This window comes from Prionailurus viverrinus, chromosome D1 (genome assembly GCF_022837055.1).
Source record: "Prionailurus viverrinus isolate Anna chromosome D1, UM_Priviv_1.0, whole genome shotgun sequence".
In the NCBI taxonomy this organism is placed as follows: Eukaryota; Metazoa; Chordata; class Mammalia; order Carnivora; family Felidae; genus Prionailurus; species Prionailurus viverrinus.
This window is the reverse complement of record NC_062570.1, coordinates 53,293,658-53,308,899: the sequence shown is the minus strand read 5'-3', so window position 1 is coordinate 53,308,899 and position 15,242 is coordinate 53,293,658. Positions and strand designations below refer to the sequence as shown.

General features: G+C 46.4%; 1 protein-coding gene across 1 annotated transcript in view; it reads right to left on the bottom strand.

The window, feature by feature from the left end:
• Nucleotides 1-15,242, bottom strand: part of TENM4 (teneurin transmembrane protein 4) — a 747,207-nt gene that overhangs the window by 587,614 nt on the left and 144,351 nt on the right. Inside the window, 1 exon segment of the mRNA XM_047823379.1 lies at nucleotides 14,589-14,644. The gene's annotated coding sequence lies outside the window, so the exon portion shown is untranslated.

Genomic DNA, 15,242 nt, shown 5'->3' with positions numbered 1-15,242 from the left:
TGAGTGTCTTTACATGCTGACCATGGCATTAGGCTGTGCACATAGAGAGGTGAGGGAGATGTATGCCCAGTCCTCCAGGAGCCCCTGTGTTAGTGGAAAAGCAGGGCTTCCTTGTTCGCGTTCAGACTCAAAAGGCAATCCTTAGCATCCCTGATGTGCCTGGGGATGTCACAGGGATTGTTACATGGTCTTCTCACAGCAACCCTATGAGGGAAGTATTATTACCATTTCTACCTCATAGATGAGAACACTGAGGCTCAGAGGGTTAAATGATTTGTCCAGGGTCAAGCAGCCGGTGAGTAGATTTAAACCGTGGTTTATGTGGCTCCTGACAGTGATGGTCTTGCTTTCATAACAAAATGGGCACATCTTTGGTCCAGCGGTGGAGAATTTTGAAGATTTCTGGAGAACGCTTATTTCATTTCATTGTCACAACAACCCTAAGAAGTAGGCGTCAATGTCTCTGTGTTACCAAGGAGAAAACTGAGATTCAGTGTTATCCATCCCAGCTTGGAAATGGGAGTCAGGACCAGAATTCAATATTTCTGAGCCTGACCTCCCAGTGAGCTGGGAGTATGGTCCTTCTAGGGCCAAGGAAATAAAGAAAAAGTCCAGGGGATGGGGGATGCTCAAGGACAAGGCCCTCACAGACTTGAGACAATTCTCCATTGTCTAGACCTGACCTTTGTTACCAAATCTTGTGTCAGTTCTGCCTCTTAAAAACATCAAAATCCTGTCAAAAGACAGGAAAGCATTTGACAAAATCTAACACCGTTTCATGAGAAAAAAACGTAACAAACTATGAATGCAAGGAATCTTCAACCTGATAAAGGCCATCTGAAAACCCACAGCTAACATTGGACTTCATGGTGAAAGGCTATTTCCCTCTAGGATTAGAAACAAGATAAAGTGTGTGTGTTCTCACCACTTCTATTCAATACTATACTGGAAGTTCTAACCAGGGAAATTAGCCAAATAAATAAATGAATAAATAAATAAATGAATGAATGAATGAATAAATAAATAAATAAATAAATAAATAAATAAATAAAACAAGGGCATCCATTTTAGGGAAAGGGGGAAGAAAACTATCTCCTCTCATAGATCGATGAGAAGATCTAGTACCTAGAAAATCTTAATGAATCCACAGAAAAATTAGAATAAACGAGTCCCTCAAGGTTGCAGAATACAAACTTATTGTACAAAAGTCATTTGTTTTCTATATACTAGCAATGAGCAACCCAAAAATGAAAACAAGAAAACGATTCACCACTGCATCAAAAACCATAAAATATTTAGGAATGCATTTGACAAACAAATGCAAGACTTCTTCACAAGTATGGATGTCATGTGAAGTAGTGAATACCATTAAACACCAAAGAAAGGGAAAGACATCCATGTTCATGAACTGAAAGACGTAATATTATTTTGATGGCAGCTCTCTCAGCTTGCTTTATAGATTCAATGTGTACCCTACTGAAAACTCCCTGCTTGAGTTTTTTTTTAAGAAATTGATAAGTGGATCCTAAAATTCATATACAAATGCAAGAGACACAGGTACCCAAAACAATCTTGAAAAAGAACAAATTGAGAAGACCGAATTTCTCAATTTCAAACCTGCTATGACGCTACACTAATCAAAAACAGTGTAATATTGGCATCAGGATATAGATCAATGGATCAATGAAATAGAACTCAGAGTCCATAAATGAACCCTCACAATAATTTATTTTAAGTTTATTTATTTTGAGAGAGAGACACAGAGAGAGAGAGAGAAAGAGAGAGAGACAATGAGCAGAGGACGGGCAGAGAGAATGGGAGAGAGAATCCCAAGCAGGCTCCACACTGTCAGCACAGAGCCTGATGCGGGGCTTGAATTCATGAACCATGAGACCATGACCTGAGCCAAAATCAAGAGTCGGACACTTAACCGACTGAGCCACCAGTGCCACAAAAACCTTCACACTTCTGACCAGCTGACTTTTGACAAGAATACAAGACAATTCAATGGGGAAAGAATGGCCTTTTCAAAAAATGGTGCTAGGACAACTGGTAATCTACATGCAGAAGCATGAAGTTGGTCCCATACCTCACACAAGATACAAAGATGAACCCAAAGTGGATCAAAACTCTTAGATGAACACACAGGATCAAGTGTTCATGACTTTGGGTTAAGCAATGGTTTGTTAGATGTGATACCTGAAGCACAAGTGACCAAAAAAAAAAAAAAAAAGATGAATTGGACTTCATCCAAATTAACAACTTTTGTGCTTCAAATAATATTATCAAGAAAGTGAAAAGACAACTCAGAATGGTAGAAAATATTTGCAAACCATATATTGGACAAGTGACTTGTATCCAGAATATAAAAAGAACTCTTGTAACTCAACAATAAAAAGAAAAGAACCCAATTAAGAAATGGGCAAAGGGGTACCTGGGTGGCTCAGTCGGTTAAGTGTTGGCTCTTGATTTTGGCTCAGGTCGTAATCTCACAGTTTGTGAGATCACGCTCCACATCAAGCCCAGCATTGGGGTCTGCACTGGCAGTGTGGAGCCTGCTTGCAATCTCTCTCCCTCTCTCTTCGCCTCTCCCTCACTTGTGCACTCTCTCTCTCAAAAGCAAAAACAAAAAAAAAACTTAAAAAAAAGTGGGCAAAGAACTTGAGTAGACATTTCTCCAAAGAAGATATAAAAGTAAAGATGCTAAACATCATTAGTCATTAGGGAAATCTGAATCAAAGCCATAATGAGATGTCACTTCAAACCCATAAGAATGTTTTTAAAAAAGAGAGAGACAGTAAAAAGTGTTGGGAAAAAAAATGTAAAAAAAAAAATTGGAAACTTCTTACATTGCTGCTGGGATTGTAAAATGATACAGCTACTTTTGAAAACAGACTGGCAGCTCCTGAAAATGATCATATGACCTACCCACATCACTTCTAGGTATGAACACAAAAGAACTAAAAATATATGCTCAGAGCGCCTGGGTGGTTCAGTCAGTTAAGCCTCCGACCTTCGGTTTCGGTTCAGGTCATGATCATATGGTTCACGAGTCCAAGCCCTACACTGGGATCCACACTGACCGTGCAGAGCCCACTGGGGATTTTCTCTCTCTCTCTCTCTCTCTCTCTCTCTCTCTCTCTCTCTCTCTTTCTGTCCTTCTCCTGCTCATGCTCTCTCTCTTAAAATAAATAAACTTAAAAAAATATGTGTGTGTGTGTGTGTGTGTGTTCACACAAACTTGCACATGAATGTTCTTAGCAGGATTGTCCATAACAGCTAAAAAATAGAAATAACCGAAACAACAACTAAAAAATGGGTAAACAAAATGGTGGATGCACATGTGTGTATGTGTGTGTATCAGTCAGCAATACGAAGGAATGAAGCACTGATACATGCTACAACTAGGATGAGCCTTGAAAACGTTATGCTAACGTGCGAAATCAGACACAGAGCCAACATACTATGTGATTCTACTGAAATAAAACGTCCAGCATAAGCAAGTCCACAGAGGGAAAGAGATTAGTGGCTGCTGGGGGCTGGGGAAGCAGGGAATGGGGAGTGACCGCTAATGCACATGGGGTTTCTTTTGGGGGTAATGAAATGTTCTAAAATTAGATACTGGTGATAGTTGGACAAGTCTGTGAATATACTGGAAAACACTGAATTGTACAATTTAAAATTTAAAGTTCACCCATAAAAGGGTGAATTTTATGGCATGTGAATTAGATCTCAATGATGCTGTTATAAAAAAAAACATATGCATGAAAGAGACTGCAGGGAATGTGGAAAATGGAAACAGCTGACTTGTTAGAAGTGGTGAGATGGAAGGTAATTTTCTTTTTTTCCTGTTATTGTTGTTGTAATGTTGTTTGGCCGCACTGTGTGAAAAGGAGAGAGGGAGAGAGAGTGACAGTCCAGTAGAGAAGATGAGAGCTGGCTTTGGAGTCCAGGGCTGCGAGGTTGACAAACCTTTCTCTGCTAGTTGCCCTTACTTTGCTAGACTGTGTGCTCTTCAGCCAGTGGCTTCACCTCCCTGGGCTGTGATTTCTCTTTCTTGGGAGTGGAATAATATGACCCTAGTAGGGCTCCTGTGAGGATCCCTTGAGGACTTACATACACAGAGCACATGTGTGGCAGATGCACACAGTGGCCATTATCTTTCATCTTCATTTATTTATTCAAATAATTATGGAGCCTCTGTTCCATACTGGGGATATAGATGAACTAAGAGTGGACCTTGTTCTTAAATATCCTGGAGTTTAGAGAAGACGGACATAAATAACCAAAACAAGCTCACCGAGAAGGGTCCGAGCAAAGATATCCACAAACAGCTTGGTGGACAAGTTCTCAGTACAGACCAAATACATTTGCGAATTTGCGTTGGAAGCTACTGGGGCCAGGTCGAGAGATGGGAACCCACAGGATAATGACAGCATCCACAACCACAGATCACATATTTGTTCTATAGCATGCTCTCGTGTATAGGGTCACATGCCATCCCCAGAGACTGCCAGCAAGGAAGTAGGATTACCGTACTTTAGAAATGAGAAGACTAAGTCTTAGAGGGGTCAAGAGGGTGTTCTGTTCTCATAAAGCCAGCTTGAGGTGCAAGACCCCTTCTATTTTGCCACAGCTGCATCTTCTGAGCAATGTTGGCTACATCCTACTAAGAAGGAACACTGGGAGGGTCAGGATGAAGAATCAGAAAATGAAGAGGAGCTCTCTCCAAGTCAGGGCCAGTCGGAGTTATTGGGTATGTGACCTGTGAGAAACATGCCAGATGGAGTCCCGAGAACAAATTCAGCCCTGGATCACCCGTCAAAGATTTATAGCATTCCTTGGGGAAATAGTCATGCTCTGTAGGTCATCAATATCTAGTAAATACTTCTCCACTGATCTCATTAAGTAATAAGCTGAGAGTGGGGAAGGAAAACATAGTAGCATCTATAGGGCACCTACCATACACAGGACATTATACAAGAAGCTTCCCCAAAAGTCGACTCTTGAGGCATTGCAGTGGCCACTTTCTCCACCGACACTGAGGTAACACTGATGACCAGAGAGGTAAAGTGTCCTGCCCAAGGTCACACAGAAAACCTATATAAGAGAGAAGAGTGAGCCTCCTTTCCACTCACCAGAAGGGTTGCAAATTTCTCCCTGTGCAAAGGAGTCATAGTCTCAAGGGTAGAGGGCAGAATCCACATACTGCTTGTAAGAGTACAGAAGCTCCACAGCACCAGGGACGCATGCTGTCGTTTACACAAAAAAATACTGGTTTGCATTTCAAGGGTAAGGGGTGAGGCACTGATTTATTTTTGTATCCCAAGGGCTTAGCTTCCTAACTCGCCCAGAATAGGTGCCCCTACAGGTCTTCTTTAACAACAGCCTAATTGACCTTTGGTTTTGATGGAGCCAGCCCTCAGCTAACAGCAAGAGACTTCCCTTTACCAAATGCAACTTTCCCAAAAGAGCAGGATAACAGACGAGAGCGCAGGCATTCGGCACAGAGACCCAGGTGGGTCCCTCAGTGATGCTGCCCGCTGGACTGGCCGAAGTCTCATTCTTCAAGAGCCGTTTGTTGGCTCCAGGGCCCACCCCATCCCATTGACCCTGACGGTGCATCTGCGATCTCCAAGCCTCCTCACCTCCGCAACATCTGCAGAATCAGTTGAAATGGAGCACTGGTAGGCGCAAGGGGTCAAGCTGCACCCAGCACTCCATCATCACCCCACTCACAGAAATCAGAAGAGTGTCCAACCTGCCCAGTGGGGTCAGGTGTCCACCAGCACTCTGCAGTGATTCATGATAACCTGTAGGATTAACAACTGAGGCCTGCAGAGCTCTCAGCCAGGCAAGACTCAACAAGGGGAACTTGGAATCATCGAGATGGCCCCAACAAATGTCCCAAAGGTATAAAAGAAAGAACACAGACTTCGAGAGCCTACAGACCTTCGAGAAAGCCCAGCCCTCTCCTGCAACATGTCTCAACCTTCAGAGAGCATGTTGGCCTCTCTAAGCATCCGTCCCTTCACCAGCTAAACACACATGTCATGAGCTCCTGTTATGAGGGCCAGACAGGCTAATCAGATGGACCAGCTTGGCAGGAGATTGGTAACTTGTAAACGGGTGAAAGAGGGATGCTTGAGGAGGGCTGATGGTTGAAAGGGGAATAGATGAGATGAAGAGAAAATGTGTGGTGAGAGATAGAGAGAGAGAGAGAGAGAGAGAGAGAAAGCTGGGAAAAGGAAACGAATCCTAGGGAAAACTGCATGTAGTAGAGGTAAAAGGAAAACAAGTCAGGGCTCAGAGGGAATGTGGTCAGAGGGGATAATAAGGAAGAGTATGAAAAAATCCACATTTCCACTGGACATGTCAGGGAAACTGTATAAGGTTTGCCAACGTTCAATTTTGTAAGAGCAATCATAACACTGGAGACTTCTTATTACACCATCGATAAATGTCTCCTACAGACGTAGAGGCCAAAGGTGGCAAGTGGGTTTCCTCTTACCAGCCAATTCTAACCGATTGATAATGTTTATCTGAGGCAACGTATCTGAACACGTTCTGAGGCCTCATCGGAACCCAGTGGTAAAGAGAGCTGTTTCAATTAGCGATGTCTGCAGTGGGGTATAAGAAAAGAACGGCAGCCTGCAAGCCATGTGTGCTGGATATTGGGATGTGTTGCCCAGATCAGCGCTCGGGGACCTGGGACGAAGGCACTCACTCCTCCAGCTGCAGGGACTGCTGCTGTGGGCTGCTGACAGCTCTCGCTGGGAGTCCCTCTCTGAACATGGCCCTCGGCCAGGAGACCGGCCTCACCCAGGGGCAGCCCACAGCTGCTGCTGCAGAGGGCAGGAAGACTGACTCCCCCTTACTCAATGTGGGGTATCTGAAGGGCCATCCCAGCTCCAGCCACTCCCCGCGGGGACAGTCGATATCTGTGCTGTGAATGCATTGCAGTCCAGCTCCTCCCCTGCCCAATCTTACCTCCCTTACAAATGCTGATCCTGAGGGTAAACCCAATGAACTCTGCAGGCAAATCTCCCTGGAGTCTCGTCCCAGGAACCCAACGTAACACACCATGCATTTGCCATTCCTGCACAAGCTATACCCCTCCATGCCCAGATCCACATTTATGCCTCACCAAAGACCTAACGTAAGCCAGTGACGACACGTACTCCATCAGCTTTCCCTTTTCCCTTGTTTGCAAGGAAACTCAGAGGCAAGTTCTCTATTCTTTGTTCTCCTGCCTATGTAGAGGTCGATTTCTGCATTAGGCTTGGAGTCTCTCTAACCTAAAATGAGGGTTGGCTCCATTCCTCTTTTTATTTATTTATTAAAAGTTTATTTATTTGAGAGAGAGAAAGAGAGAGGGAGGGAGGGAGGGAGAGAATGAGGGGGGAGGGGCAGAGAGAGAAGGAGAGAGAATCCCAAGCAGGCTCCACATTGTTAGCACAGAGACCAGTGCGGGACTTGAACTCACGAACTGTGAGATCATGACCTGAGCCGAGATCAAGTGTCGGATGCTGAACCGACTCAGCCACCCATTCTCAGTCACGTTTCCTCCCAGCCTCTAACCCTACAGAGACAGCAGGTGTCCCTGACTCACTTTGGGGAGTCATCATAAAATGAAGGTGTCACCAGGATGAAGAACAATATATGCTAACAACTCTCATTGGCCTGATGCTCCCAAGTTACAGGTATGCGTTAGTTTATAGACACAGTAAGTCTTTAAAGTTATTATTACTTCTTTTGAATAAAAGGTACAGAGAGGTTAAATGATTTCTCAACCAACTGCAGAACCCAGCCTAGAATCTGGGTTTCTTGACTGCTAGTCTTACAGATGCCAGCCACAGGGCAGAAACCACTGAGCTGGCCTCTGCTTCTCGCTCAGCGTCGGTGTATGGTCTCTAGAAAACATTGCGACGCTGGAATTGGCCCAGGGGACTCCCTCCTGTCTCCCCTTCTACATCAGCAAAATCCTGGGGACTTGGGAGGGTTCAAACCCAGGGCCAGGCACTGAAGAGCGCTGTGGAACATAGGGAGCGATCTAACGATCCAGTGCCAGAATCCCCAGTACAGCCCCAACAGGGGGCCATCTTGTTCCTGTTTAGATCATTCCTTTGACGGGGAGCTCACTACCTCACACCGCTTCTCATTCTGTTGTCCCCTCATCTCCACAACTGGAAGAATATCAAAAAAACCTGGGAAATTGACAGGAAATAATGACCCCTGCACCTGGTAGCACTCGGTGAACAGAAGGACTTTTTCCTCCTTCTATTAGACACAGAACAAGAGTAGAAGAGAATCCGCTTGTACGAAGGGCACCCTCAGCTCCAACCACACTGCTCGGGAATCGGTCCCTTCACAGCCCCGAGATAGAGCTGGAGAGGTCTGACGTGTGGGCATTGCTGCCAGACCACCCGGGTTTGAGCACGGGCTCTGCTATTTAGCTGTGTGACCTGGGAAAAGTCACTCTGTCACTCTGTGCCTCAAGCTCCTCATCTGGAAGATGAGGAGAGACTCGTGCTTTCTACTTCAGGGGGTCTGTTGTGAGAATGCCTAAAACTCTGCCAAGCACAAGGTACCTGCCAGTTGTCCTTTTTGTCCTCACCCTCGTCTCACAGACAAGGAAACCAAGACCGGAACATCAAGCCATTTCCACAAAGTCAAACAGCTAATGAGGAGCAGAGCCTGGACAGAAATCGTGGTTTGCCTGAGTCCCAAGTCCTGGAGCTTTCTTTTATTTTTTTTATTTTTTATTTTTTTTAAATTTTTTTTCAACGTTTTTTATTTATTTTTGGGACAGAGAGAGACAGAGCATGAACGGGGGAGGGGCAGAGAGAGAGGGAGACACAGAAACGGAAACAGGCTCCAGGCTCTGAGCCATCAGCCCAGAGCCCGACGTGGGGCTCGAACTCACTGACCGCGAGATCGTGACCTGGCTGAAGTCGGACGCTTAACCGACTGCGCCACCCAGGCGCCCCTCCAGAGCTTTCTTTTAGAGGACGTTACTTCTGCCATCCCTTGTGCCCTTCTGTAAAAGAAGGGGGCTGGAAAGAACAAACACACATACGGAATTCCGCCCAAGAAGCTCACTGGAGGAAGCAGTTTGTTCACAAAGGCACAGCGGAGTGAATCCGGGAGTCATGTCCTTGGGCAGACGACAGAGCGTGCTACCTGCCTGCTGGAGGGACACGCCAGGGACCGGGGCCGAAAACACCAACTTGCTTCCCGTTCTGTCACCGCCGCAAAATCAGGGCCTCCGCTTTGGTGGCAGTGGGAAGGACGGGCGAGTTGCCGAGCCCCACGTGGCTGTGGGACTGGTGACAGTCGGGTGACTCTGAGGCCCTGGGTGGGACAAGGAAGCGCAGCAAGCACTCCTTAAAGATGAAAACCGCCTCAGTTCTGCAGCAGTGGTGCCGGCATTAGGATGCAGCCAGCACGGGGCGTCCTGGCTCTGTCTGCACTAAGGAAGGCTTGAAAAAGCAGGAGTGAAGTTTAAAATATTTAAGAACTGATGTGTCACAGGCAGCAACCAATCAGAACAGACACGATGGCCAATGAGAGCAGATAGATGTTGGCTGTCAGCAAACTGTATGGCTACGGGAGTGCATCCGGGGCGAACATCAGTCTTGGCAGCAATGAAGCCCCACGTGGGAAAAAGAGGATGAACAGGAGGAGGCCCAGGCACCAACAGAGAATTGCCCACCCATCTGCAAAGAAGTCCCAGAGAGAAGTCCAGTAGATCCCCAGGGGTCTGCAGAGGATGGTTTGAAAACCACTGCTATGGGGGAAAGAGGTAAGGGCTTCAAGGTCCAACACACAGGCCCAGCAGCACCACTGCCTTCAGGATGCACAGAGCCACCTCCAGAAGAGCAAAGCCCTAAGCCCACCCAAAGACTTGCCCATGAAGGCTCAAACTGATATGTCATCGTGTTGTCATTCTGCTTACTTTTCTCTTGACCACAGAGCGTTCATTTGTGTCTCCCAAAGCAGTTGGTCTCCTTCTAGCATTTACAGGCAGGCACCAGTGCACCTCACTGGCGTCCCAGGGACACCAGACGTAGCCTGGAGTCATGCAGAGTGAGCCCTGGCCTGGTCAGGAGTCAACAGGTGGAATCCTAGTCCTGCCCAGGCATTTCAAGGCTCCCTCTCTCCCAGCTCTTCTCTACCTCCTTGCTGCTTGCTCTCCTTTCACTTAAAAGCACATGCTCCTGCTGCCCTCTAGGTAAAATCACAAGGGCTCAATTATCTTGCTGGCAATGAAGGAGGAGTACCATTTCTTCGGCTTGCGTAAGATAAAGCTCCACATGATGAAATAAGGCATTGGCCTGTGAGGTCTTCTGGGAAGGTACTGGAAGGGAAGGCCCTCCCTTGAGAGCAATGCACAAAGACCTTTCCCCTCACCCGGCCTCACCCGCCAATGAGTCTGCAGGCATACTTCCCAAGCCTAACAAACGGCCCCAGAAAGTGCCACTGAAACACTTCACCACTGTTCTCCACGGACTTCAAAATGTTGTGCCTACTGATGTTGACTTTGCCCCACCCGTGTCTTACAAATTGAGTCTACTTTCTTGTTATTAGCCGCTCTTCATACTGTCTTTAATAGATGACTGTGGCCTCCTAGCCTTCTCTGGCTTTGTCCCTCTTGAATGGAAACTTCATAGAGCCTTTGGTATGCAGGCACTGGATTTGAGTGACAGCTCCAGGAATTTACTGAAGGAGCCATGGGCACGGGCTGGGGCTATGTGGGATGCTGGGACATCTGGAGAAGGCCCAAACATCCAGGCAAACCAAAACATTATAGCTGAGCGCCATGTTCTCATGTCAGTAAGCCAGGCTCCCACCCAGCTTTGCCACTCTCAGCTCGATAACCTGAGAAAGTTACCCAAACTCTTCAAGCCTCTGTTTTCTTTGGTGGAAAACAGTTATAACATTAGTTAGTATCTACCTTACATGGTTATTTTAAGAATGAAGCAAAATAACATATACAAAGCACTTAGCACCTTGCCTAGCACATAGTCAGCAATCAGGAAAGCTGGCCATTATTAATATGCTTAATCACTCAAATATTTGTTGATTAGTTGCTACAGGCCTCATATCCTGCTACTGGCTGGGACTTACAGGTTCTGCCCTCAAGAACGTTACCATTCAGTGGGAAAAGACAACCAACAATTAGGATGAACTATGATAAATGCTTTGCTAATAATTACTTTTATTTTTTTAAGTTTACTTATTTATTTTGAGAGAGAGAGTATGTGTGTGTGAGCAGGACAGGGGCAGAGAGAGAGGGAGAAAGAGAGAATCCCAAGCAGGCTCTGCACTGTCAGTGCAGAGCCCAATGTGAGGCTCGAACTCACAAACTATGAGATCATGACCTGAGCCGAAGTCGGACACTTAACTGACTGAGCCCCCCAGGTGCCCCGTTGTTAATAATTACTTTTAAAAGAACCATCTCTAAAAGGTGACAATCACTTTTTGCTAGCCATTGTGTGGTACACACTTTATATAAGACAAGAGCAAAGCTTTTTGGTTCAAATATGTGGGCTCAAATCCTAGCATTATCACCGAATACCTGAATACTCTTAGCCATGTTAACTTCTTTGAAACCTAGTTTATCTGGGAAAAAAATGGCCATAAAAATTAGAAAAAAAAGTGTATCTAAGATGTTACCATAGTGCCTTGCCCACAGTAGGTGCTCAATACATGTTTTTTATTAAGGGTGATTAAGGGTGTCTGAAGAGCTCATGTTGGCTATTGTCCCAATCCTAAAGGTCTGTCTGGGTAGGTGTTAAGGTCAAGGAAGGACATCCACCCAGCATGTGTGGCAGGGCTGTGATGTTCAGAGGCTTGTCTGGCTTGGAGCCAGTTCTGAGCCAATGACTGGAGCCATAGGGACCAGAGGCTGGCCACTCCAATGAAATTGCTGGCAAGGATGAGGCAGAAGATTCCAAACAGGGCAGGTCCCCCAGGGCCAAGAGAAATGGAGTAGGTTGGTGTAATAAGAGGCCAAGCTAGGACACAGATGAGGGCCTGTTATATTCTAGAAGGCATGAGAGCCCCAACCGGGGGCGCTCTGCTACCTGGGGCCAGTGGCCTCTAAGGAGACCTCAAACACTGCTGCACAATCAACCCCTCACCCGGGCTGGGGAGTGTGGGGAGTGAACAAGGACGATGCAGGCAGAACTCCACAACTTACAGGATGGATAACCTTGGAAAAGGAGCCATGCAAATCAGAACATACCAGCCCCAGAACTGAGCCAGTGCACGAAGAACAGAACTGCACCAAGTCAGGCCTGCTTACACGAATGAACATTCTCGCAGCATCGCTTGATAAGCCTGTTGCTAAGCCTGCCAAGCTTCTCGTCACAGAGCACTTCGCTCTCAGCTCAGGAAAGATAATCACTCTGGGAACCGGCTTCCTCAGGAGACCTGGCAGAATGCTTTCAGTCTAGAGCGAAACCTACCTTTCAACAGAGCTTCGCCCCTCCCACATCAGACAAGGGGAAACCCAATCCGTAAAGGAAAGGGTTTGCACACACACAGTCCTGCCGGGTGTCGCTGGCTGTAAGTGACCCTCAGGGAAAGGAAGGAGCCCCGATCTCTCTCGGCTTGGGGCACCTCCAAAACAAAGACCCTAAAGTCTCCTGCTGGAACAACGCGAGACACAGAACGCTCAGATTCCAGGCACACCCGCAGGTATCATCTGTCAGTCCTGACACCAGCCCTGTCTGTGTCGAGGTCCAAGCGGAGAGATCAGACAAGCGCCAGGGTAGGGCAGGGGCAGGGGAGAGCAGGAAGGGGGAGCAAAGGCTTTGGAGAGACCAATACGAATTACAGCAGTTTTTATCTGACACCAAAGAACAGGGCAAGGGAGAGCTGTGTGATCCAAGCAAGGATGAAAGACAGGCTGGCCTCCCCTTGTAATGTAAGAGTTTAATGATACTTATTAAAAGCCCATTTCTGGGTCCTGTTGAAAAATTACACCCATAAGTGTTTCTTTTTTTCATATAAATCGCTTCCTAGCGATCAAGTGCGTGCGTGTGCATGCACACACACACAGTATACGAATTCCACCCCTCACACTTGTACACACACATTCCCCACAAATCCTGCACATCCCATCTACCACACACATGTCAGTACATCTTCATCAAGGATGGGCACCACTCACCACACACACACACACACACACACACACACACACACACATACACACACACACACACTGTAAGGCAGGAAAACCAGGCCTGGTCCCCAAGGTTATTCACACACCCTTTGAAACTGCAGACTTTGAGGGAGCCCAAGAGCTTCGTGCTCAAGTTGTCATCCCCACAAACAAACAGCACAGCCTCTAATCCTATCATTTTCCACGTCTTGCCTGAGGCCAGGCAGCCTTGCAAAAGCTGAAGCTACCGGGATCATTAAGCTCTGGCAGAAAGCAACAGCATTCAGTAGGGCCACTGCGGGAGAAGGGGTCTGTGCCCCTCTTGCTCATGGCAGATTCTCTCTGATGTGCTGAGTCCCAACCACCTGGAGGAGGTGGCCCTGGGCTTCCGCCTGGGACATATTTTCTTCTGGCTACGAGCTTACTCTGAGCCCAAGGCCGCCTTCACTCTCAGAGAAGACACTGTTTTCTGGAATAATCAGCTAGACACAAGAAAAGTACCCCCTGCAGAAGATTAGCCTTGCATCAGCATTGGCTCCGTCCTGTTGCTCCCTAATGTTTTACTCACTGCTAAGGGGTAGGGTTCAAACGCTAAAATCATCAGGTAGAATAGTTTGCTGTTAACAGAAACAAATGCTTTGAAGTTAGGAAATCTGGCTTCAAGGTCAGCTTTAGCGTTTTCTCTGCATGGTCTTGCCAACTCTCTGAGCCATGGTTTTCTGCTTGGCAAAATGGCAATAAGCAGCTTCTTTCCATCTTATGGAGTTTGGGGGAAGATCACAAAATGCCCTACACACTGTAAACTCCAAAGCAGATGTTAGAAATTTTCATGATGAGACAGTAATGAGGAAATGGAGGAGCTCATAAATTGGGCTGTGAGTGCCTCAAGGGCAAAGCCTGTGCTGTATTTATCTTGTTATCCTCAGTACCTGGCACAAAGGGCTGGCACCAAATATTCTGGGGAAAAACAGTTTGAAAGAATCAGTGAACCCGTGAGTTAAGTGGCTTGTTCGAGGTCACAGAACAGCTTATGGTAGTACTGAAACCCAGATCCCCTCACCCCCTAATCCAGGGCTCCCTGTTCTAGATGCACCAAACTGCTGGGTCTCTGGAAGGGTCAATGATGTCAAACTAGCCACAGCGTGGGCCAGGTTTTAATGAGCCCTCCCATTCCCCGGGAAAGATCCAATATAGGCAGGCAATGCCCAGGAAGCCTTCACAAACTCGCTTGTTAAACATTCCAACTCAACAGTGAAAACATACAGAAACTACGGTGCACAGCATACCCAAATGCCTCCAACCAACTCATCTTATATTCTGTCTTGAATTGTACAAATCAGAAAAATCACGAGATTCGGCCGCGGAGATTAGAAGTATATCTTGTTTCCAGCTCACTGTCAGCATCAGCACTTACCTACTGACCAAATGTCCGGGAGATCACTAGCCCTCTCTGAGTCTCAGCTTTTCCATCTGCAAGAGAAGAAGATGATCACAATTAATCCCTTGAGACCACTGGACTAAAACGCATCAGAGGTTTTATACCTGATATCAGTTCCCAACTGCTTCTGATCCCACATAACTGGGGAAATTGCTAACAATCAGGAGCTGGAAGGGAATTATTTGAAAAATGAAGTGTGATAATTAATAGTTATGTGCCAAGCAGGGCACTGATGGTGTTCAACCCTCAGCCCAGAAAATTCAGCCTTCCCATCATTTTGGCATTTATTTTTATTTTTCATCAATGTAAAAATGCAAAAGACCTTTGAAATATGAGGAGAAATAGAACAAACAAAAATGTCACTACCTCAACATACTCCCAACACTTGGGGGTATCTTCCTAATTTTTGTTTTCTAATGTACAGAGTTCACCATTTTGTAGAGCAGGGACCAGAAAGGTGCACTCTACTGCAAAGTGGCACGCAGATCATCATGCCCCCTGGCCCCTGCTGTTACACCACGACCAGTGCCCACATTATTAACTCTTTTTTATTCCCACATCAGCTTTATCAGCTTCCCCCAAGACTCTTGGACGGTGGTCAGGTCTCCAGCAGGCACTGTGCACATCAGA